Source organism: Somniosus microcephalus, chromosome 8 (assembly GCF_052327205.1).
Source record: "Somniosus microcephalus isolate GS21.2 chromosome 8, FLI_Smic_1.0, whole genome shotgun sequence".
Taxonomy (NCBI): domain Eukaryota; kingdom Metazoa; phylum Chordata; class Chondrichthyes; order Squaliformes; family Somniosidae; genus Somniosus; species Somniosus microcephalus.
In genome coordinates this window covers 239,198,316-239,224,739 of record NC_140994.1, presented here as the reverse complement: position 1 = coordinate 239,224,739, position 26,424 = coordinate 239,198,316, and the positions used below count along the sequence as shown (strand labels likewise).

The 26,424-nt window shown below is 47.4% G+C and overlaps 1 long non-coding RNA gene across 2 annotated transcripts in view; it reads right to left on the bottom strand.

Annotated features, from left to right (window-relative positions):
* Nucleotides 1–283: 283 nt before the first annotated feature.
* LOC147114185 (uncharacterized) overlaps nucleotides 284–26,424 on the bottom strand; it is a 46,733-nt gene continuing 20,592 nt past the window's right edge. For both annotated transcript variants that reach the window (XR_015079365.1, XR_015079366.1), the window contains 2 exons: nucleotides 1,157–1,194; nucleotides 284–486 (listed from right to left, as the gene is read on the bottom strand). This is a non-coding gene — a long non-coding RNA (uncharacterized LOC147114185). The remainder of the gene's footprint in view (nucleotides 487–1,156; nucleotides 1,195–26,424) is intronic.

Here is a 26,424-nt window from a genome sequence, read left to right as displayed (position 1 = left end):
TCAAATAACTCAGTAACTTTTTCATTTGTGTGTAATGTTCTTATTTCAGAGCAGAATAAAATGAATATTCCACTGTTACTCGTTCCATATTCTTAATTATACTGTACTATAGATATGGTAATCATATAAAAATCATCAATTTAAGCTGTATTTTTCTTTTTCTTTCGATGGGGATAACATAAATAGATGCTGCCTTATTACTTCCATGACGTCATGTGAGCTGACACCTTTTGCAGATATGGCCTATCTACCATCTGGAAAATACCCGAAGCAAGAATTGTACTTTAAGTCCACAGGAGCAAATTTCAATTTTATTAACCAAATTCAGTATTCACCTTCAAAGGTCATTGACCTGAAATGTTAAATCTGCGTCTCTCTCCACAGATGCTGCTTGACCTGCTGAGTGTTTCCAGCAGTTTCAGGGTTTATTTTCAGAATTCCGGCATCCACAGTATCTTGCGTTTGTTTCAATATTCACCTCCGTGACTTCATACAAAAAGAAAAAGTGTTAACTTTGCCATACAGGAAGAAAAATCACTTTTGTCACTTCAGTTGGTCATAAATATGGTACTGTTAATGTAAAGCATATGAATATGACACATATGCAACAGTCGTATGGGAAAGGGGAAGTCATGCTGGTCATAAACTACATATCACACTGAAGTGTTATAACCTAGTAATAGCTTACAGGCAATCACAAACACCTGTTATAAATAGGAGCCAATACACTCGAATGTACTCCACAATGTCTTGGAGAATTTAAAACAGATCTGAGAAGCTTATGTCAGTGAATTGGTCTTTCATTAGATTTTTGTCCTTGTTAACAATTGACAGTGTATCTCTTTACACATTCTTTTCCACTTTTTCTAGGTTCTGCTGTCATATTCTGTACTTGAAGCTAGGACCAGCCTCAATAGCCACCATCAGTGTTAACTACAGTAGACAGGAGTGGGCTTTCTTGGAGCAGGGTGCATTGTGATGACTTTTCCTCCCCAAGGCAGAACTCTGCTGCAAAACTATATAAAATACAGTATTCTGAACCGGATATTCCCGACAATGGTGCTCCTTCAGCAATTCTCAGCATGAGAATACTTTCACCCCATCCAGTAAATAAATCCTGCAGCTTGGTTAAACAGTCATGCAAACAGCCACTTACTTTAACCAACTAGTTCAATCATCGTCTCCATCCTGGGCCTAGAACAGTTACAGGAAACAAGAGGTTCTGCATTATTACATGGATTGATGTTAGCTATACATAACACATTGGTCTATTGATCATATAATTTACAATAATGTGCTCTGGCCGATTATAAAGTAAAATAATTATATCTCTATCATATTGACATAATTTAACTTTCAAAAACTTTGGGTCAGAGTTCAATCAGCATGGTTCTTACCTTGCCTTAAGCTAAGTACAGGGCAAAGGCCACCATTGTGTATAGGGAGAAAGCAGATGCTATGGGAATTCATGGGCTCCAGTGAAGGTCAAAGAAACAAATTTCTCTTCACCCAACCTCCAAAAACAGTGCGAAAGAACCACAGAAATTTGAAGCTCTGTTAGTTCATTTGAATTGAGAATCATTTCAACACTATTTGCCATTCTGGAGCATTCTTCCATTGTACAAGAAGTCAAGCGTGGTACTTTATATTGCAACTAAACCAGTGGCATCGGTCTAAAGGACACAATAGCCTTTTTATATTTTTTATCCCATCAGCTCCCATTTTTGCCATCTGTCATTGTATTTCTTTATTCAGCCTGCAGGGCAAGATTGTTGAGGGTGACAATTATAGAATCACTCTGAGATCAGCTGACAAGAGAGAGATGTGCAGAGGAACAAACAAATTGCTGCTTTTATTTTGATAGACAATAGTAATGATAAATTTTAGCTTACAGTACAATTTTTTTAAGATTGCGTCCATTTCTTGCATCCATGGAAAAGATTTGTGAGACCCTTTCTTTAGCATTATCTATTCCAAGTGATACAACTTTAAATGGAATTGTAGGAACAGAGTTGCTTCCCACCAAGATGGTCACTACTGTGTCAATGGAATGGCTTTCAGCACTTCATAGCAACTGCATCAAAGCAATTTAAGAGATTAATGGCTTAGGCCACTTGTACTACAATCCTCGCTGCATGCATGTGCATCTTCCCAAGAGTAGCTGCATCATGTCCATTTCCATCCTATCCCCAGTTGTTCCTTCCTGGAGAGTGGAATCTGAACAAGCTACTTTAACAATTGATAAGTGTGAAGTGGTGCATTTTGATAGGAAGAATAAGGAGGCCTTGTATGGATAATAATAAGTCTAAATGGGGTAGAGGAGCAAAGGGATAGATACACAAATCACTAAAAGTAGTGATACAAGCTAATCAGGCCATAAAAAAAGCAAACCAAGCACCGGGGGTAGAATTGAAAAGTAGGGAAGTCATGTTAAACTTGTATAGAACCTTGGCTAGACCACACTTGGAGTACTGTGCATAATTCTGGTCTCCATGTTATAAAAAGGATATAGAAGCATTGGAGAAGCCACAAAAAGGATTCACAAGGATGATACCAGAACTGAGAGGTTATAAGTATCAGGAAAGATTGAACAGACTGTGGCTCTTTTCTCTGGAAAAGAGAAGGCTGAGGGGTGATCTGAAAGAGGTCTTTAAGATGAAGAAAGGGTTTGATAGAGTAGACGTGGAGAAAATGTTTCCACTTGTGGGGGGGGGGGGACCAAAACTGGGGGCAATAGATATGATAGTCACTAATAAATCCAATAGGGAATTCAGGAGAAACTTCTTTACCCAAAGAGTGGTAAGAATGTGGAACGAGCTACCACATAGAGTGGTTGAGGCAAATAGCATAGATGCATTTACTAGATAAGCACATAAGGGAGAAAAGAATAGGATATGCTGATAGGGTTAGATGAAAAGAGGTGGGAGGAGGCTCGTGTGGAGCATTAACGCTGGCATAGACCTGTTGGGCCAAATGGCCTGTTTCTGTGCTGTTGACTTAATGTAACACGCAAGGAAACTGTTCCACCAAAATCAATGATTTCAAAAATGATTTCAGCTCAAACTCAATTGGATTCTTTTGTTCTATGTTACTGAGTGGAAAGAAACTAAGGCCTAGAAATTCAGTATAGCCGTGTTTGGGGCGCCAGTCCTGGAAATGCGCAAAGTTTAGCGCCAGGCGCAATTTAGCGCCACCTAGCGTGATATTGGGTTGCAGCGCCCCTAAAGGTGATTGCGGCGCTAAATCAGGCGCTGCACGCTACTCTTAAGGCGCTAACCCGGCGGCGCAACCCAATTTCGCGGCGGCGGGGCGCAGCGAAGGTGCTGTCAATAATCACTTTCCCTGAGACACACTGGCGCCGGCCAGCTCTTAAAGAGGCAGGTCAATTGGCATCACCAGACACACTCACTGCCTTGTAGGCCTTCAAAGTGGTGGGAGCCTACCTGTGGTGCACCAGCCTAGCAAGACATGGAAAGGGTGAGGCAGAGGGCGGAACGCCTCACTGATGGGGCATTGGATGCTTTGGTTGGCGCAGTGGAATCAAGGCCAAGGAAGATGGTCGGAATGTGATTTATGTTTTGGACAGTCTCCCGGGTGTGAGAGGCAGTTATGTGTCAGTGTATTAGTTTTGCTTTCTGTTGCCATAGCTTTCTCATGTTTGAAGGAACCACATTTTGTGTAATGAAACACTTTCTTCATTTACAATGGCTATGCCTGCTATTTACATGCATCTTGCCCTTCACAGGCTTGGGGATATCAGACCGGTTCCATTCCTGTTCTTGGAATGGCAGCAAGCATTCCGTGAGAGGGGCCTAGAAGCTACTTCTGATCAGCCTCTGATGCGCAGCCTGAGAAGAGCCGCTCGCGTAGAAGTTCAGGCCAGCAGGCATCTTCTCAGCCACCGACAGAGATGTCCTGCACCTTATCTGAGGCTGCAGATCTGGCTGAAGCAGCTGGCACAGCTCAGTCACCACCTCCTTTCTAAACCGCAGCCTTCTGACACACTGCTCCTCCGGCATGTTCATGTAGGAAAACTGCTGTCGGAAAACCCTGCCAGCGTAAGGTCTGCTGTGGCGACGTCTGTTGGCCCTCCTCCGTCTGGCCATGCCCGCCCCCCTCTCCCAGCATCTCAGTGCCCTTTCCAGATGATTCAGCAGCAGGACATTCCCCTCCAATGCAGCCCCCATAATAAGTGCCCACAGGAAGGTTCCCCATTGTCAAGGCTCACCAACAGCAAGGTGATGGTCAGAAGGCTGAAGATCGTCTGCCTGCGCTGGCTCAGTGGTCAAATGGCTCTCAGTGTGCAGCTCAGCAGCTCTTTGTAGCTCTCAAGGAAGTTGTGCTCCAAAAATGGCTGCCGCTTTTAAACCACACCAGTCCCCTTTAAATAACGCTCCTCCAGCCTGAGAGCGACTTGGTAAGGTTCCAGGTAAGCTGTCACTATTAGTGCCAGGCGCTACGGAGGGGGGCGCCACTGAATTTCCAGTCCGGGGCGCCCAAAAGGCATTGCACACTCAAATGACGTCATAATCAGCCTACACCCATGAGCAGGCGCTAAGATTTAGCGCCGGCACAAAATGCATGCTCAATATGGGGCGAGGTGCTAGGTGCCCTGCGCCAGCCCGGAAATTGGCTAGCGCCGCACTTCTCGGCCTCTTTAGGCATTAATCGGTGGCGCTAACAACCGAATTTCTCCCCCTAAGAAACATAGAAAGGGATTACAAAGTATGGCTCATTTTAAGCATTTAATGCACAGACACAATTTTGAATCACATGTTCTAATCATCATGACTGCAGGAATTCCTCAGGTGGGTCTGGAGCAGAATTGGTTCTGTTAGGTTTCTCCTGCCCTCAGCTGAAGAACCCTTTTATGATTTGCTGGACTATTTATCTAATGAATCACAGTTACTGAAAAGCTTGTTTAAATGACAATCACACTGGGAAGTGAACTTGGCATACTCTGAATGCAACCCTAGTATTTCATTGCTGGAGCTGGTGAGTTCTTCCAATTCCATAAAGTGTTTAATACTTAAATAAAGCTAGAAACAAATTGCTATTTCCTTAAAAATAAATAAATTACAGAAAAAAGTATGTGCCAAAGTTCTTGCATCTGTTTATCAAGTCATCTTTTAGCCCTCTCCTACTAATATATAGTGTTCACCTGATGTCACATTGCACTATGCAGCTGGGAAATTTGATACAATAGAAAGAGATTTTAAAAAACTTTTAATACACACAATATACACTTATATGAACAACAGGACCGTATTAGAGAATCATGTAAACGGGATCAAATCAGTGAACTTGGAGTGAATCTGTATTAAAATGCCCAATGTTCAGTGTCGGATTTGTTCCTAATTAGGTCCTAAATGAAGCAGGTGTAAAGTTGTTAAATTTATCCCAGGATTATCATCAAACAAAGCAGCATTCATCACTGTTAATCAGTTGTTACACAATTTCTTGAAATTCTAGCTTACAAATGCAAATCTCTTGTTATGACAAACATTGTCCTTGATCCTGGTGATAGCACAATTTATAGGTGTTCAAATCTTAAAATAAAACTGCTCCTAAGAACTAGGTTCATAACACCGCAAGTTTGAGAGTGACTCACTTTGACAATGGTTAACCACAAACTCCAATATGTCCAAAACTCTGCCACCCACATCCGAAGGGAAATTTTACAAATCAGTACTCCTGCACAGAGCTTCATGCAACAGGAGGTCTGTGCCTGTATTCCCAATGGGAGTGTCTATTCGTAAAACCTACTTTAAGTAGAAAATAACAAACAGAATGCAACTGTACCTGTTGTGCTAAACTATATACAATATTCCAGATGGGGGTTATTTTTTTTCCATTCAGCCATCCATGGAAATTCTCTAGCTTGACTCTTTCTCTCCCTCTCCCTGTCTCTGTCTCGCTGAAAGTCTCAGACAGATTCTTAAATTTGAACTGGACGGATTGAGAAATATTTTCCAAACATTAACCAGGACCAAGTACATTTAAATAACTGTCTGTTAAATTCCAAAAAGAGAAGCTAATCAGATATTTATTTCAACCAATCCCTTAAGAGGTTTGTACTTGGATTGAATGGGTTGGCTCTCCTTTTGGACATTTGGCTCAGATAGCATCTGACTATTACTATTGGATCAAAAATACCTAGAGGCTCGATTTTAATTGCCCACTCCCGACAAGAACAGGGCATGTGGCGGGGGGGGGGGGGTTAAAGTATCGGCAGCATAGTACTCACCTTGTCCACTCCACACTCATACCCCGCGCCAATTTAACAGACACATTTTGGGCAGCGTCTGAAGCCTTCGCCCGAGGCAGGCAAGTATCTGATTGAGATGCAAAAGTTGTGGCCTGATGACGTCATTCAGATCCCAATGTTATTTTAACCCCAGGCCATGCATTGCCGATCACACCCATGGAAGCTAACGTGAGAAGGCTCCAGGGCCAGAAGTGGCCCAGGTAAGTAAAAAAAAAACATTTTTGTTCAAAGTTTCCTTGTGGGCCAGGATAAGCAAGAGTGCTTCTCCAGGCTGTAAAAGGAATCCTTAGACCTCCTCTTTCCTGGGCTCCCCCTCCTCTCCCGGCTGAGATCGTATCCAGAGCACCCCCACCCAGTTGACTACAGGGGACTGTCCCTGGCAACGGGCTCCTGCCAGGCTTACCCTTCTTACACACACACACACACCCCCCCCCGGCCGTCGACTCCTCATCATTCCTGCTGGTTTCAGGCTGGAGTCACACCTGGACTATGTTAATGAGGTCTGGGAGTTAAAATGTCCCCGGCCTCACATTGGTGAGTCGGAGCGAGCCTGTCACTCACCCTGCTGACCCCACTCTGACCTCTCACCCCAAGTTAAAATTGTGGCTTAGGAAATTTTCTTTTCTGTGAGTAAAGCTGATTGTTAACCCCCTATATGCCATGACAGAATTAAAGAAGGCAATTCCAAATTACATCTTAAACAAACATTTTTGTCACCGAGCCCAAGTTTAAAATATTGGACAAAATAATTTGATGTAGATGCATTAAGCGTTCAGATGCTAATATTCGTGTAGCACAATGTCAAGGACATTAGAACAAGATTAAATAAATGGCAGAATATAAAAAGTTGCACATGTTCCCCTGCTCTTACGGTCTGTTGTTATTCCTGGTGCCATTGATTTTTGCAATTCGTGCAAAACTTTTTGGGCTTGGTGTGAATGATGTGTTGCTAGTACGATGGTGAGCTGTATCCTGGTGTTGCAATGCAAAAGAGGGAATTTTAACCGAGTAACCCACTCTGTAGAGGCGGGTCCGTGATTATAATGTGTTAATGAGGCTCCGTGCCTCAGATTTTTGCAGCCATTTGAATTTAACACTAGCCAGCCGAATGTCTTAGGGCTTGGGAAACCCGGCAGCTAAAGGGAGGCGAAAGCAGCTGGGTCCAGCAGGTAAATGCTTTATAAGAGCACTGCAGGAGTGCTTCCCCAGTCCCCTCAAGAGGATCTTCTGTTGCAATCAGCTGCCCCCCACCCCAAACCCACGATCTTTGCCAGTCCCCCTTTCCACCGCCCCCCCGACCGCTTGTCAGTCTGACTCCTCCCCCTCCCACCAACCCACGATGTTTCCCGATTGCTGGGCACCGTCCCCAACGGCTGCGGCCTTCGACCGCTGGCTTTCCCACCCGGCAGCCAGCCAGCCTCTTAATCTGGCCTGCTGTCAGGCGGAAAACCCAGCAAAAAAATGATAATGTGGTCCTGCCGTTATATTCCCGTCATTTCTTGGGGTCCCCCCCGAAACCCCGCCGCAAACATGCTCCCTCCCCACTTCCCCGTAAATATCAGGGCCACAGTTTCTCACTATTTCGGATGGATAGGAGCAAACAAATCCACACTGCACGCAGACAAAAGGATTTGCATTTTCTCAAATGCCCTAATCTAGTTTATTATTGAATGCATTCACAGAAGTAAAATGTTTAAATGATGGATTAGTAGTTTCAGAGTGATTCATTCGGGACCCGCCATTGAAGAGGTTATAAATGAAAAGCAATGAAGTCTATATAGTCCTGGGAAATCCATTGCCACCAAGGTCCAAAAGACCTTCTATTAAGGACCATGTTCTATGCCCTGAAGAGCTGAAACTGACATTGTGTACATCTCCGTGACACTGTGTGTCTAATTGCCTTATCTTTCATGTATTTCATGCATTACCCCACTCTTTTAAGTAGATGGCAGTTCAGTGTGTTATTCTCTGATGACTCCAAGAAAACTGAGCACATCTGTTCAAATATAAGTCATCAAGCAGAAAGGCTGGTCAACACTAATTAGTACTTCTTGCTTTGCTGATGCATAACCAGCATAAAATATATTTACTACTTGTTGGAAATAACATCATTTTCTTGAGATGATTCATCAGTGTTGAAATGAGCACAATATCAAAGTCATGCAAATGGTTTGGATTTAATCAATTTTGAATGTTTTCTCATAGAAATGGGCCCTCTCTATTTGTAGAATCAACTACCAACATTAATGTTTCATGTGTTTGTACGACATTTCTCCGTCTGCTATTTTAATCTGTTTATTTTAAATGGTGATTACCTCCATTAAAATAACAGACTGGGCAATATCGTACGAACATGTTATATTCATACGCTAATATCTGCACCTGTAATTTCTAGGCTATGGTTGAGTTGAATTAATTTAGGAGCACTGTTATACTACAGACACTGGTCTGAGACTGGTATTTGTAGAATGCAATACTTAATGCACAGACCTGGGTCCTATTGTCAACTGCGAATTGTACTAGTACCGTGACAATGGATCCCAGAGCACTCGTACTTGGACAGCTGCAGAGCTCCACACTGCAGGAAACTAATTTTTAAAATTAGGAGATTGCCGGTAGCAGGGTCCACTTTCTCATTATTAAACAGTTATTTGCACCCGATGAGAAGCCAAAGCAGCGTGGGTCTACCTACTCAAGGTGATCTTGCATCTCTCACATTAGTGTGCTCGGGTGTCAGATTGGCAACTTCATTTGCGAGTTATACTGACAGTTTCACAATGATGTATGCCTGAAACCATTTTACATTGACGTGAAAGTGACAGCACATCTGTGCTCAATGAGACAAATTAGTCTCAATCCTGATAATGTGTCAACAGCATGCTTTTGTTCTCACGTTTGCCACCAAAGAAAGAAAATCTGAGGTTAGGTGTTTACACCTCAGCAACTGAATGTTAATTATATAAAATCACCCCTTACCCTCAGCCACAATGCAAATATATACACATTTATATTTGCAGTTGGCGTAAGTGCGTGTGAGACTCTGAAGGTAACCTTCACCTTCTAGAGTTATCTGGGACAAAAAATGAAGAATCAACCAACAAAAAGAATCCAATAATTTAATTGGATCATTCTTTTAAAAAGCTGACACAGGTACGATGGGCCAAATGGACTCCTTCTGTGCTGTATGATTTAATAATTAATCTAACATCAATAAAAATGCTTAATTTCTGTCTATGATAGATTATTTATTGGATTATTAGATTCACCAGACTGATACCTGGGATGGCAGGAATGACGTATGAGGAGAGATTGGGTCGATTGGGCTTATATTCACTGGAGTTTAGAAGAATGAGAGGGGATCTCATTGAAACTTATAAAATTCTAACAGGACTAGACAGACTAGATGCAGGAAAGGTGTTCCCGATGGCGGGGGAGTCCAGAACCAGGGGTCACAGTCTAAGGATAAGGGGTAAGCCATTTAGGACTGAGATGAGGAGGAATTTCTTCACCCAGAGAGTGGTGAACCTGTAGAATTCTCTACCACAAAAGGCAGTTGAGGCCAATTCATTAAATATATTCAAGAAGGATATATTTCTTATGGCTAAAGGGATCAAGGGATATGGGGAGAAAGCAGGGACAGGGTACTGAATTTGGATGATCAGCCATGATCTCATTAAATGGCGGAACAGGCTCGAGGGGCCAAATGGCCTACTCCTGCTCCTATCTTCTATGTTTCTATTGTTTCTTGTTGGTTTCAGCATAAACAGGGTTACAGTCAGTTACTGCTACCTGCTTCTGAAAGTTGCATAGAATCGAAATTGCAGTCCAGTTAATTTTTACACAGTTATATAGACAAGCAAGGCAGCCAATGGGTTAGATTTTAGCTCCCTCCGCCTGGCAGAAATGGTGTTGTAACAGAGTTCAAATGGGGGTGCTAAACTTACCGCCCCATTTCAGCTCCACTGCCATTTTCCCTGGGGCCTTCCACTGTGCAGCTGAGACACTCGTCTGAATCAGGAGGGATCCTCATTGATGTATGCAAATCAGGATCTTATGACATACATAAAACCCCATTGCTATTTTCCATGCCTACTGTGCAAAGCATGTGGCACTCCACGCAATAAAACCTAGTGGTACTGCAGCAGAGGTCAAGAGGAGCAAGCACGCATCTCTAAGATTCACAAAAATAATGTCAGTCGCTGCCGCCCCAGGATCTTCTCCCCCGCCACCCCCACCACTCCCTCACCATGGTCGCAGCCTGTTGCCCCAGACCTGTCTTTATTGTGGCCAGGTCAGTCTCTCGGCCACCCAATATTGCACTGGCCCAGGGCCAGCGAGCTAATGGGGACGCTTGTTTGGTCTGCCGCATATATGTGCTGCCCAATAGTTAAAATCTACCCAAATTTGTCCACAGCCAGATCGTACAAAGAACAAATGAATAAGTAACTACATACTCTGTTTTGTTAGTTTTGGTTGAGGGGGGAATTTAGTCAAGGCACTGGGATATTATAAGTCTGTGGCGTTGCCACATTGGGGAAACACTGTGTGTATGTAGATAAACCTGTATAATCCCCTTTAACTGCTGTATTCCCCTCCCCCCGCAAGACAGTTGCAAGCTGAGAGGAATAAGGCATGTTCAGACTTGCCTGCTGCTGAGAGAAGGAAAACCAATCAGGTTCCAGCAGGTGACCAATCCGTGAGTCATCACAGGTTCGCGGGCTTTACGAATTCAGTACTGTATTGTGAGAGTTGGAGTAAAGACCTATTTCTTGTAGCTCGCTGTGTTGCCTATTTCTTTACGCGGGAGACCGTAGTCCCCCACATTGGTGACCCCGAATGTCGGCGGCCGAAGCCCCCGACTCACGCAGCCCTACAGAGGCCAGCAACGACCCGATGGCAACCAGCAGCAGCCTGATGTCGGCCGGCGCCGCATCCTTGAAGCTCCCCACCTTCTGGGAACACCAAGCACCAGCTTGGTTCGCGCACTCGGAGGCCCAATTCACCCTTCGCAGGGTTCAAGACGATGAAGAAAGGTACCTCCACGTAGTCTCAGCACTAGCAAGCTCTACCGCCGCCGAAATTCTCGACCTGCTGGGGAACCCACCACAGACCGGCAAGTACTCAACCATTAAGGGCCGCTTGCTGCAGGCTTACGGCCTGTCCAGGGAGGAGAGGGCCCGCAGGCTTCTCTCACTACCAGGCCTCGGCGACTCTACCCCGACCCAGTTGATGAGCTGGATGCTTGCGCTCCTGGGCTCTGAACCGCAGTGCTTCTTGTTTCGGGCCCTTTTCCTCAGCCTGCTTCCTCAGCAGGTACAGACTGCCCTCGCGGGGTCCCCGATCACAGACTGCGTACAACTGGCAGCCGCCGCGGACAAAGTCTTCGCCGTCGCCCAACTCGGCTGTGCAGCCGCGAGGCTCCCCGACACCACCGAGCGCGCGCCGCCACGCCAGGCCACAGAACTATGCTACTACCACGCGCGTTTCGGCCACAAGGCCCAACGCTACAGAGCACCCTGCTCTTTCGATCAAACCAAGATGGCCACCCGGCCCAACGCACCAGCCCCGCGCCGCCGCCTAGGCCCGCTCGACCGCACCCCCGCTGCCACGATGGCCATCGGCACTGCAGGTAAACTGCTGTACATAACCGACTCTCTTTCAGGGCGCAGATTCCTTTGCGACACCGGAGCCCAATGCAGCATAATTCCTGCCTCCCAGCTCGACATCCAGGCAGGCCGCAACGGCCCACCCCTCGTGGCGGCAAATGGCGCAGCCATCGCTACTTTCGGAAAGTGACGGGCCGAGGTTTGTTTCAACGGCCAGCGATTTACATGGGATTTCGTGACGGCCTCGGTGGCACATCCCTTGCTGGGCGCCGATTTTCTTTGCGCCCACGGACTCCTGGTCGACGTCCGCGACAGGCGCCTGATCGATGCAGCAACTTTCGTTTCACTGGCCTGCCAGCAGAGCAACAGCCCGGCCCTCGTCGGGTCCTGCTCCGCCCCGGCGCATGACGACTACGCCCGCCTACTCGCAGATTTCCCGAGGCTCACACAACCGACCTTCTCAGCCGCGGCAGCCAAGCATGGGGTCGAGCACCACATCGCCACTACGGGACCACCAGTGTTCGCCCGAGCCAGACGCCTGGACCCAGCCAAGATGGCGGTGGCCAAGGAAGAATTCGCCACGATGGAAAAACTGGGCATCATCCGCCGCTCGAGCAGCCCCTGGTCGTCCCCCCTCCACATTGTGCCCAAGCCAGGCGGTGGCTGGCGCCCCTGCGGCGACTACAGACGGCTCAATGACGCCACCACGCCCGATAGATACCCCATTCCGCACATCCAAGACTTCTCGGCACACCTAGCAGGAAAGTCCGTCTTTTCCAAGGTCGACCTGATTCGTGGCTACCATCAGTTTCCCGTCCACCACGCAGACGTCCAGAAGACGGCGGTCATCACCCCCTTCGGACTGTTCGAGTTCCTGCGCATGCCCTTCGGGCTCAAGAATGCCGCACAGGCCTTCCAACGGCTCATGGGCTCCGTCCTATGGGACCTGAGCTTCCTGTTCGTCTATCTGGACGATATTCTCGTGGCCAGCACCAGCAAGGCTGAGCACATCGCGCATTTGCGCTCCCTTTTCCAGCGCCTCAGCCAACACGGGCTAATCGTCAACCCGGCCAAATGCCAGTTCGGAGCAGCCCAAATTGACTTTCTCGGCCACAGAATCTCGCCAAGGGGAGCCATTCCCCTACCTTCCAAGGTGCAGGCGGTGGCGGACTTTCCCCAGCCCACCTCGGTCAAGGCGCTGCAGGAATTTTTGGGGATGGTCAATTTCTATCACCGGTTCGTGCCCAAGGCCGCCGCACTCATGCGCCCCCTCTACGAAGCCACCTGGGGCAAAACGGGCAAAGAGCAATTCACCTGGTCCAGCGAGATGGCGACAGCTTTCCACCAGACCAAAAGCGCCTTGGCCAACGCCACACTACTGGCCCACCCCATCCTGGGCGCCAAGACCACCCTCACCACGGACGCGTCGGATTGCGCCGTCCAGCAACAGTGGGCCGAAGGCGCGTGGCAGCCACTGGCATTTTTCAGCCGACCGCTGCGCAAGAACGAGCAGGCCTACAGCACGTTCGACAGAGAGCTCCTGGCCCTGTTCCTGGCAATCCGGCACTTCCGTTTCCTCCTGGAAGGCCGGCCGTTCACCGCATTCGTGGACCACAAGCCGCTCACTTTCGCCATGGCCGAAGTAACCGAACACTGGTCCGCACGCCAACAGCGCCAACTCAACTTCATCTCGGAGTTCACCACGGACATCCGCCATGTCGCCAGCAAGGACAATTTGGTGGCCGACTGTCTCTCAAGACCCTCGCTCCACGCAGTGCACCTGGGCGTCGACTACGCCAGCATGGCGAGAGACCAGGCCACCGACACGGAGATCCAGGCCCTCAGGACGTCAACCACCAGCCTCACCCTGGCCGACATCCACTTCCACGCAGCCAACACAACCCTCCTGTGCGACGTCTCAGTCCCCTCTCCTAGGCCGGTCGTCCCACCCGCCTGGCGCAAGCGAGTTTTCGACATCATCCACGGCCTCTCACATCCAGGGATGCGTGCGTCTCAGAAACTCATGTCCGCCAAGTTCGTCTGGCCTGGACTCCACAAGGATGTAAGAGACTGGACCAACACATGCGTGGCGTGTCAGCGCGCTATGGTCCAGCAGCACACCAAGGCGCCATTGGAGTGTTTCCCGGTGCCCGAGAGGCGTTTCGACCACATCGATCTGGTAGGCCCCTTGCCGCCGTCGCACGGTTTCACACACCTGCTCACGATCGTCGACCGCACCACCAGATGGCCCGAGGCGGTTCCCCTCGCCTCCACCACCACGACCAACGTCGCGCGAGCATTCGTCTCGACATGGGTGGCCCGGTTCGGCGTGCCGACTGACATATCCTCGGACAGAGGCCCCCAGTTTACCTCCCACTTGTGGAATGCCATCACCGCTGGCCTCGGCACCAAGTTGCACAGGACAACAGCCTACCACCTGCAGGCCAACGGGCTCTGCGAGCGCTTTCATCGTTCCTTGAAAGCCTCCCTCCGCGCCAGCCTGGCCGACAGCAGCTGGATCAACAAACTACCCTGGGTCCTCCTGGGATTGCGCACCGCGCCCAAAGAGGACCTCCGCGGCCGAGCTGGTCTACGGCCAACCGCTCAGAGTACCAGGCGACTTCCTCCCCCTGACAACGGAGCCGTGGTCGGCCGCCAGACAGCTTTCCCTGCACCAGGACGCGGCCCAGCAATTCCGTCCAGTGCCCACTTCGCAACACGGCCCACAGCCGTCCTACGTGCCTCGAGACTTACGACATGCGGAGTTTGTCTTCGTGCGCTGGGACGCGCACAGAGGCCCGCTGCAGGCACCATACGCCGGCCCCTTCCCAGTATTGGAGACGGGGGACAAAGCTTTTCTTATCAACGTCGACGGGAAGCCGGACCTTATTTCAGTAGACCGCCTCAAACCGGCGCACCTGGACCTCAGCTTCTTGTTGTGTATGTACCTTTAAGAGAATAACTGGTCTCAGACTGCAGTACCGGCAGTGACCACCCCTGTATAAAAGGCGCTAGAGAGCCTCTGTTGTTTAGTTTCGTTATTGCCTTTCAACAGTAAAGATGTGTTTGTTTTCACTCCTGCTAGTCCGTGTCTAAATCATTCACGGACTTAACACTGGCGACGAGTAAGAAACGAACTTACCTGCAACTCAGCAGCAGCTCCGACGACGTTGTTGAAGGTCGGAGCCAGAAGAAAAAAAAATAGAGTCCATTGAAACTCGAGAAACGGGCATCGACCGTCAATCATCGGGTTCAAGGCTTTGCAGGAGCGACTTTCCAGAGCCAGGCTGGGTTCCTCGGTCCGTGGTTTCCCAGCTAATCGGGCTGGTGGCAGGTAGTGCTCTGATACTTCCTGGGCTGCGGCGGGCTGAAGCTCGATCGGGTGGCCTTTCAACGGGGCCGGGCAGCGAGTCGGGAAGCAAAGAGAGAGAGAGGGTGGAGCATACAGGGCACGGCCGGTGTTTCGAAGCCGGGCAGCGTTCGGACCTCAGAAGAGGGAGGGAAGTGTCCCAGAGGGTGCGCTCCACGACGGGAAAATAATAAAAGAAAAAGAATACGTGCAAGAAACCATGGAAAGCAGCACTAACAACAGCGGGGAAGAAGGCAAAGCGCGGGAGGCGCCATTTTGTTAAATCGGAGAAGAAGGCAAAGCGCGGGAGGCGCCATTTTAGATTTGCAAGATGCCGAAGACTGGCTGTATCACTGCTTTTGATAATACATTAGAGGACTGGACCACGTATGTGGAAAGAGTCGAGGTATATTTCGAGGCAAATGATATAGCGGAGGGGAAAAAGGCATCGATATTGTTAAACTTAATGGGCGCTAGAACGTTCGGCCTATTGCGGGGTCTGATTACTCCAGCCAAACCGAAGGCAAAGAGTTTTAACGAACTTGTTGCTGTTCTACAGGAGCACTTAAACCCTGCACCGCTGTTGATAGCAGAAAGATTTAAATTCCACAGGAGAACTCAGCACAAAGATGAGAGCAATGCTGAGTATCTTACGGAACTACGCAAGCTATCAAAGCACTACCAGTTCGGAGCAGGACTGGCAGATACCCTACGGGACAAATTTGTCTGTGGACTCCTGAGTGAAGGAACACAGAAGAAGTTACTCGCAGAAAAAGAGCTGACGCTAGATCAGGCTTTCAGCGTGGCAGTATCGTATGAAGCAGCAGCCAGGGGAGCTGCAGAAATTCAACAAAAACCACAGGAATACGGCACCCACGAAATGACATGGGGATTTGCAAAATGTTATCGCTGCGGCAGAACTAACCATGACCAGAAGGACTGCTGGTCCAAAGACAAAATATGCAGACAATGCGGGAAGATGGGACACATTGCACGAGTTTGTAGGTCTGGGAAGAAGACCAGCGACAACAAAAAGGCTACTAAGGAACCATACAAGAAAGTACAAAAGATGACAGACAGTAGTTCCAAAGACCAGATGAGCGATAGTGAATCCGGAAACAGGAGACTAAGCTGTCTCAAACTTCACAATGTAATCGCAAAAGAGGATCACCGAACCATTTGGGTCACTCTCACGATAGCAGGGTCCCAAGTTAAAATGGAATTGGATACAGGATCAGCGCTAACCGTCATGAATCGACGAGACTACGAGCGGCTATTTTCACACATACCCTTGAGAGAGACATCCATCGTCTTGACGACGTATACGGGGCAAAAAGTATACCCCAGAGGAAAAATAAGGGTGCCTGTCGAATACAATGGCAAGAAAATACGGAAATTGTATCTCTGTATACTGCCAAATGGTGGACCACCGTTATTGGGACGGGAATGGATCAGGAAGATAAACTTAGATTGGCATTCCATTCATGCAATGACGGTGGACGGTAAAAAAGATGAAGACGTCACTCCTGGACGATTGTCAACAATCTTAGCTAACGCCAAAGAGGTATTTCAACAAGAACTGGGCACGCTTAAAGGCGTAACCGCCTCGTTAAAAATAGAAGAGAATGCAGTTCCCAAGTTTTTCAAAGCGAGACCGGTACCATATGCAATTCGCCCAGCCGTCGAGGCAGAACTGGAGAATCTGGAGAAGGCGGGCGTGTTGTCTAAGGTCGACTGGAGCGAGTGGGCGACACCCATCGTTCCTGTCATGAAGAAAACATTAAGCAATAAGTCCGGAGAGCCAAGGAAGATTCGCATCTGTGGGGATTTCAAGGTGACAGTGAGCCCAGTCCTTCACACAGTACAATATCCTCTTCCAAGGATAGAAGACATCTTCGCCTCACTGTCTGGAGGGAAGCGTTTTACAAAAATTGACCTAGCACAAGCATATTTGCAGATGGAGGTTGAAGAGTCCTCTAGGAAGTATCTCACGATAAACACTCACAAAGGTCTTTACCAGTATCATCGATTGGTATTCGGAGTAGCATCGGCTCCGGCGATATGGCAAAGAGCGATGGAACAAGTCCTGCAAGGGATTCTGGGGACTCACTGTTACTTGGACGACATCCTTGTAACAGGTGAAGATGACAGTGAACACCTTAACAACCTAGAACAGGTGCTCACTAGACTACGGGAACATGGGCTGCGAGCCAACCGCCCCAAGTGCGAATTTTTTAAGAAACAGATATCGTATTGTGGCCACGTGATTGATGATGAGGGGTTACATAAGTCCCCTGACAAAATTGAAGCGGTTGTTAAGGCCCTAGCGCCTGAAAATATGTCGCAACTGAGGTCATTCCTCGGGTTGGTGAATTACTATCATAAGTTTTTGCCGAATTTGTCGACAATTCTGCACCCACTGAACGCCCTGCTACAAACGGGGGTAGCATGGAAATGGAGCGATGATTGTAAACGTGCTTTTCAGAAGAGTAAGGACTTAATCACTTCGAAGGAAGTATTGGCTCACTACAACCCAGCACTGCCAATCAGGCTGGCGTGTGATGCGTCTCCCTACGGCATTGGGGCGGTACTGTCACATAAATTCCTTGATGGTTTGGAGAGGCCGATAGCTTTTGCGTCACGCTCGTTAACTTCTGCCGAGCGTAACTACGCCCAGATTGACAGAGAGGCCCTTAGCCTAGTGTGGGGGGTGAAGAAGTTCAATCACTATCTGCACGGTCAAAAATTTACTCTACTAACCGATCATCAACCTCTTGTCTCCATTTTCAACCCTCAGAAGGGCGTACCGATAATGACAGCACAACGGCTGCAGAGATGGTCCCTTTTCCTAGGGGCACACCAATATGACATCGAGTACAAAGGAACTAAACAGCATGGAAATGCTGATGGATTGTCACGTCTACCGTTGCCGACGGTGGAAGAAGAAGACCTTGCAGTGGATCCAATGGAGTTATTCCACTCGACCATAGTCGAATGTCTCCCTGTGACGAATGCAAACATAGAAAAGGAAACACGGAATGACCCGACACTATCACGGGTCTATGATTTAACGGTGAAGGGATGGCCAGCACATGGCGAACCACTGCTGCCAGCATTCTCGCCGAGAAGAGAACAGCTGTCAGTGTGCAGAGGAACCTTGATGTGTGGATCCAGAGTAGTAATTCCACCTAAGTTGACGGATAGAGTGCTCAATGAGCTTCATGAGGGTCATCTGGGTGGGGTAAAAATGAAGAGCTTAGCCAGAGCGTTTGTGTGGTGGCCGGGAATCGATAGAGAAATCGAAGAGATGACCAAGAGCTGTGCAGGATGCCAGAAGGTCCAAAACGCCCCACCACAAGCTCCTCTGCATCCATGGGAGTGGCCCTCATCTCCATGGCAAAGGCTGCACATTGATTTTGCTGGTCCCTTCATGGACTCGATGTTTTTAATTGCAGTGGATGCACATTCAAAGTGGCCAGAGGTAATAAAAATGTCCTCAACCACCACGGAAAAAACTATCACAGTTTTACGAACCATATTCGCCAGGAATGGGCTGCCTGAACAGATTTGCTCTGACAATGGACCACAGTTTGTGTCTGAAGAGCTCCGGAGGTTCTTAAAGAACAATGGTGTTAAGCATTACACATCTGCCCCATATCATCCAGCCACTAATGGATTGGCCGAGAGGCTTGTCCAATCATTCAAGAAGGCTATCAAGGCAATGTGTAATGAAGATATACCCCTACAACACAAGGTGGACAACTTCTTGTTTGCCTACCGGAATGCGACACATGCGGTTACCAACCAAACTCCAGCCATGATGTTCTTCAATCGAAGACTACGATGCCATTTGGATTTGGTTAAGCCAAACGTCCGAAGAGATGTGGAGAACAGGCAGTTTCAGAATATGAAGGAAAGGCCGACCAGGAGTTTTAAGATAGGTCAACCAGTTTTGGCCCGGGACTACCGCACTGAGAAATGGCAGCCAAGAACGATTTGTACACTACAAGGACCTCTCATGTATACCGTGGACGTTGGGGAGAGCATTGTAAGACGCCATGCTGACCAGATTCTAGAGTCACTGGAAAACGTCAACTCCACACCACGATCTGATACACCTGGTAATGAAATCGACGTTCCAATTGCAGCTACCGCAGAACCGGTAATATTGGAAGCAGATGAAACAAACAGCGACATTGATTCCGACTCAACATTGCCAGAAGAACCTGTTACCCCAAAGAGGCGTTATCCAGACAGAATCAGGAAGCCTCCTCAAAGACTGAACTTATAATTGCTTAAACTTAACCAATGTATCTTGCAACAGTAATTGTGATTGTAATTCATTATCATTTAGTTGTTAAATGAATTATGTACTGTTTATCTAAAAGGGGAGGAATTGTTGTGTATGTACCTTTAAGAGAATAACTGGTCTCAGACTGCAGTACCGGCAGTGATCACCCCTGTATAAAAGGCGCTAGAGAGCCTCTGTTGTTTAGTTTCGTTATTGCCTTTCACCAGTAAAGATGTGTTTGTTTTCACTCCTGCTAGTCCGTGTCTAAATCATTCACGGACTTAACACTTCCCGTTTCGGCCGGCTCTTCCCCCCACGGCGGGGCAGACCTCCCGCGTTGGCGGCGGCCCCACAAGAGGACCAAGACACGCCAGAACCTTACTTCCCGGCCGCCGCCCCACCTTCGCCGGCAGCCCGTCCAGCCAGCCCACCGGCAGACCAGCCGCCAGACCAGCCGACGATCCAACCGGCCAACCTCCCAGACAGCCCTCCTCACACGCCAGATGGCTACTACAGCCGCTACGGCCGCTTGGTCAAACCTCCGCAGAGACTGACTTTTACAGTTAACGAGGATTCTGGGGGGGCGTATGCGGCGTTGCCACATTGGGGAAACACTGTGTGTATGTAGATAAACCTGTATAATCCCCTTTTAACTGCTGTATTCCCCTCCCCCCGCAAGACAGTTGCAAGCTGAGAGGAATAAGGCATGTTCAGACTTGCCTGCTGCTGAGAGAAGGAAAACCAATCAGGTTCCAGCAGGTGACCAATCCGTGAGTCATCACAGGTTCGCGGGCTTTACGAATTCAGTACTGTATTGTGAGAGTTGGAGTAAAGACCTATTTCTTGTAGCTCGCTGTGTTGCCTATTTCTTTACACGGGAGACCGTAGTCCCCCACAAGTCCATCTTAGAATGACAGGCATAACCTCGGTTTAACATCTCATCCAAGAGGCAGCATCTCTGATAATGTAATGCTCCCTCAATACAGGCATTGATCTGTCAGCCTAAGCCATGTGCTCAATCTGTAGTGGGGCTTGAATCTAATTACTGTAAATATACTGTTTGCACTGAATATTATTAATTTACCCATTTTACGTTAAGTAAATTTATCTGTTAGTTTGTAGCTTTATCCATAGTTTAATAAAGTTCCTTATTCTTCCAGCTTTCAAAATCAAGGAAATCACATGATGGCTCATGATGTATTCCAGTAAAGAAGAGTTCTCTATTTGATTCTTGGGACTCGCTTATATGTTGGACATGTAAAGGAATACTTTGTAGGAGACATGATTCACTTATGGGTGTGTCCGGTGATGCTGAACTCAAGGAGAATATCTAACATAAAAACCTAAAAATGTACCACTGGCTATACAAGCATATAGCAAGCCTGGATGTCTAGTTACATCAAGACACTTCTTTGGTACCCAGTGGACCACTAAGGCACAGAGATGTAACATAAATATCAAAGGTGAACTCTAGTCTCCCACCAGGGCTGCCTATAAATAATGCTAAAAGATGTTATAAGCTGGTATAAAACTCATGGTCAGACGCATAACATTGATATGAAATGTTCACACAAAAAATTGCAGTAGTAGAATCTATACTAGATTCCTTTCATTACAGTCCTTTTTTAATGTTAAAATATAGGGAGGCATAGCTGGTGTTGATGTAAATTTAATTTGGACTACATGCAAAGAACTAGAGAACACAAGTAGCTGCAATAACTAGTGAATTAGAAGTCCCCCGCCCTCCACACATACACCCACACACTCGCACACACACACACAGAGGTTGTATGCCAAATACGTTGCACAAATAATGAGGTAGATAACTATCTGGGAATTAAACTGAATGCTATAGTGATAAGTAGGGACTGAGATGATCAAATACTCCATGTGGCCTCAATAGAGACCAGGAGAAAGAGGTTGTCTGTGGAGGGCACCAGGTCAGGGTAGAAGAAAGGGGATTGCAGCATGGATGAATATTCTGGAGTCTTGTTCGATGACCTTTGGGGATCAAGGAATGTTGGTATAAATTTTTCCCTCAGAAGATTAAATCAATGCAGCAGAGTCCATGATAGGATAGATTGTACAAGATCTGTGGAAGTCGAAGACTTGTTGATCTTTACTCGCTCCATGTTTTGTTATGTTTTAATGGGGTGGTACATTCCAAATGTAACTGTGCCAAGCTGCTGAGACCTGCATTCTGAGCACATCCCTACCCAATAATGGCTCAAAATAGCCTAATGCATGAAAACCCAATAAAATATGACAGTTTTTACTATTGACACGTGTTTAATTAGATATACTCTAAAAGCTCATATGCATTTCATTAACAAAAATAAAAATGCAGTCCAAAAATGGCCCTAGTGTAGCTTCTGTGCACATTATATAAAATGAAGAAATTTGATTTTGTTGCCTTGTCTTTCTTATTTATAAAGTATTCAGTGTGAGAAAACAGGGAACTACAGACCAGTTAGCCTGACATCGATCATCGGGAAAATGCTGGAATCCATTATTAAGGAAGTGGTAACAGGACACTTAGAAAATCATAATATGATTAGGCAGAGTCAACATGGTTTTATGAAAGGGAAATCTATTCGAGTTTGTTGAGGATGTAACTCTCAGGGTAGATAAAGGGGAAGCAGCGGATTTAGTATATTTGGATTTTCAAAAGGCATTCGATAAGGTGCCTGGTTATTGCACAAGATTAGGGCCCATGGGGTTGGGGGTAATATATTACCATGGGTAGAGGATTGGTTAAAGGACAGAAAAGAGAGAGTAGGGATAAACGGGTCATTTTCAGGTTGGCAGGCTGTTACTAGTGGGGTGCCGCAAGGATCTGTACTTGGGCCTCAGCTACTGTATTTACAATCTATACCCATGACTTAAATAAAGGGACCGAGTGTAATTTTTTTTTATTCATTGATGGGATGTGGGCGTCGCTGGCTAGGCCTGCATTTAGTGCCCATCCCTAATTGCCCTTGAGAAGATGGTGGTGAGCCACCTTCTTGAACCGCTGCAGTCCATATGGTGTAGGTACACCCACAATGCTGTTAGGAAGGGAGTTCCAGGATTTTGGCCCAGCGACAGTGAAGGAACGGTGATACAGGTCCAAGTCCGGATGGTGTGTGGCTTGGAGGGGAACTTGTAGGTGGTGATGTTCTCATGTGTCTGCTGCCCTTGTCCTTCTAAGTGGTAGAGGTCGCGGGTTTGGAAGGTGCTGTTGAAGGAGCTTTGGCAAGTTGCTGCAGTGCATCTTGTAGATGGTACACACTGCAGCCACAGTGCGCCGGTGGTGGAGGCAGTGAATGTTGAAGGTGGTGGATGGAGTGCCAATCAAGCGGGCTGCTTTATCCTGAATGGTGTTGAGCTTCTTGAGTGTTGTTGGAGCTGCACTCATCCAGGCAAGTGGAGAGTATTCCATCACACTCCTGACTTGTGCCTTGTAGATGGTGGAAAGGCTTTGGGGAGTCAGGAGGTGAGACACTCGCCGCAGAATTCCCAGCCTCTGGCCTGCTCTTGTAGCCACAGTATTTATATGACTGGTCCAGTTCAGTTTCTGTTCAATGGTAACCCCCAGGATGTTGATAGTGGGGGATTCAGTGATGGTAATGCCATTGAATGTCAAGGGGAGATGGTTAGAGTCTCGCTTGTTGGAGATGGTCATTGCCTGGCACTTGTGTGGTGCGAATGTTACTTGCCACTTGTCAGCCCAAGTCTGAATGTTGTCCAGGTCTTGCTGCATACGGACATGGACTGCGTCAGTATCTGACGAGTCTCGAATGGTGCTGAACAGTGTGCAATCATCAGCGAACATCCCCACTTCTGACCTTATGATGGAGGGAAAGTCATTGATGAAACAGCTGAAGATGGTTGGGCCTAGGACACTGCCCTGAGGAACTCCTGCAGTGATGTCATGTGATTGAGATGAATGACCTCCAACAACCACAGCCAACTTCCTTTGTGCTAGGTATGATTCCAACCAATGGAGAGTTTTCCCCTTGATTCTCATTGACTTCAGTTTTGCTAGGGCTCCTTGATGCCACACTCGATCAAATGCTGCCTTGATGTCAAGGGCAGTCACTCTCACCTCACCTCTTGAGTTCAGCTCTTTTGTCCATGTTTGGACCAAGGCTGTAATGAGGTCAGGAGCTGAGTGGCCCTGGCGGAACGCAAACTGGGCGTCAGTTAGCAGGTTATTGCTGAGTAAGTGCCGCTTGATAGCACTGTCGACGACACCTTCCATCACTTTGCTGATGATTGAGAGTAGACTGATGGGACGGTAATTGGCCGGGTCGGATTTGTCCAGCTTTTTGTAGACAGGACATACTTGGGCAATTTTCCACATTGCCGGGTAGATGCCAGTGTTGTAGCTGTACTGGAACAGCTTGGCTAGGGGCGCAGCTAGTTCTGGAGCACAAGTCTTCAGTACTATTGCCGGAATGTTGTCAGGGCCCATAGCCTTTGCAGTATCCAGTGTCTTCAGCCGTTTCTTGACATCATGTGGAGTGAATTGAATGGGCTGAAGACTGGCATCTGTGATGCTGGGGACCTCAGGAGAAGGCCGAGATGGATCATCCACTCGGCACTTCTGGCTGAAGATAGTTGCAAATGCTTCAGCCTTGTCTTTTGCACTCACGTGCTGGGCTCCACCATCATTGAGGATGGGGATATTTTTGGAGCCTCCTCCTCCTGTTAACTGTTTAATTGTCCACCACCACTCGCGACTGGATGTGGCAGGACTGCAGAGCTTTGATTTGATCCGATGGTTGTGAGATCGCTTAGCTCTGTCCATCGCATGTTGCTTCCATTGTTTGGCATGCAAGTAGTCCTGTGTTGTAGCCTCACCAGGTTGACACCTCATTTTTCGGTATGCCTGGTGCTGTTCCCGGCATGCTCTCCTGCACTCTTCATTAAACCAGGGTTGATCTTCTGGCTTGATGGTAATGGTAGAGTGAGGGATATGCCGGGCCATGAGGTTACAGATTGTGGTTGAAAACAATTCTGCTGCTGCTGATGGCCCACAGCGCCTCATGGATGCCCAGTTTTGAGTTGCCAGATCTTTTCGAAATCTGTCCCATTTAGCACGGTGGCAGTATCCAAGCTTGCTGATAATACAAAGCTAGGTGGGAAAGTAAGCTGTGAGGAGGACACAAAGAGCCTGCAAAGGGATATAGATAGGTTAAGTGAGTGGGCAAGAAGGCAGATGGAGTATAATGTGGGGAAATGTGAGGTTATTCATTTTGGTAGGAAGAATAGAAAAAGAGATTCTTTTTAAATGGTGAGAAACTATTAAATGTTGGTGTTCAGAGGGTTTTGGGTGTCCTTGTACATGAAACACAGAAAGTTAACATGCAGGTACAGCAAGCAATTAGGAAGGCAAATTGTATGTTGGCCTTTATTGCAAGGGGGTTGGAGTACAAGGGGGTGTTTTTGTGAATGGAGGCACATTAGAGGCAGGACTGCTGCTTGTCGGGTTTCAGTACCGCCTCCATCGAGTTGTGGCCAACCCACGCTATTTTCCCTTGATTGACCTTGTTAAGCCCACCCAGCGGGCTTAGCAGGCCAATTAAGGGAAAGCCGGTTGCAGAGCACGTCAATGTATGACGTGTCATCTGTCAAAAAATTTTGACCGATGAATTGTCATTGTTTGACAGCTCTGTGAAGTTGTCAAACAGTGACAATCTCTGCAGTTTGCTGAGGTCTTGCATACAAGACCTCATCAACCTTCTTTCTTTTACAGAAATGAGATGTTTGTTGCATATGAGAATGCAACGGACATCTCTCATCTGCAACGCGGAAGTGGGAGACTCTCCGTATAGAAACTGACTGAAGCCTGCAGGACGAAACAAAGGTAAGTACACTTTAAAAAATACTTAGAACTTACCTCAGATACTCACCTCTACACTCTTGCACCCATCACTCACCTTCACACCACACTTGCACCCACCCGACCACCTACTCGCCTGGCTGAGCTAGCGGATTTTGGAGACGTCGGGAAGCCCGCACTTGTGAGGGCAAAAATGGGATAATCCTATTTCTTGCCTGTTAACAGGCAGTTAATAGGCTTTAATCCCTTCCCGCCTCCAAGGAGACGGGACCCGGCGTGGGACGGCAACCCACCTCCTGGGTGTTATGTTCATAAATAGACATTATCATTATGAACAGCTAGCTTGGAGCTAGTCATTTATTCAGCCATGTGGACTAGTGTACAGGCATCCATCTTGACTACTGCCTTGTTGGTAGCCTAGTGCATTGTGGGTAGCCTACTATTTAAACATACAGCTCCACCTAGTGTACCATTCTATAATGACATGTTACTGATCATTATATCCCCTTTCTTTGAGGTTAAACAAAATCAATATCAATCAATATCAATCAATCATAACGACATAAACATCTTCACAGCAGTCAACACATTTTCAATATAGTTTTCTTTGTACTCAAAGATTAAGTCTATCAGGCCTTTTTACTTCACGTGTGGATCTTCTCAGCACAGGTAAGTCTGATGTGTTTTCATGAGAGCCTGTATGTGTGTTTGTGTTAGATTGTTCTGGTGGTGAGTGACAAGATTCAGTTGCGGCATTGTCATCGATTTGCTCTTGGATAGTTTCTTGTGTTTTCAGGAGGGAACGGCGGTTCCTCCTGAGAATCTGTCCTTCCTCAGTTCTAACAGTGTATGACCTTGGTCCTATTTCCTCAAGAACTGTAGCTTTCCTGTTCCATGCATCTGGATCCTCAATCCTGACAACATCATCCCTTGTCAATGGTTTCAGAGTTTTGGATGACTTGTCATAGTGTGATTTCTGTTTCAGCTTTAACAGTTGAAGTCTCTGTCTTAGTTCCTTACTCTGCTTTTCTTTTGCACAGCAGGGTAGCGTGGTACGCAACTTGCGACCCATTAGGAGTTCAG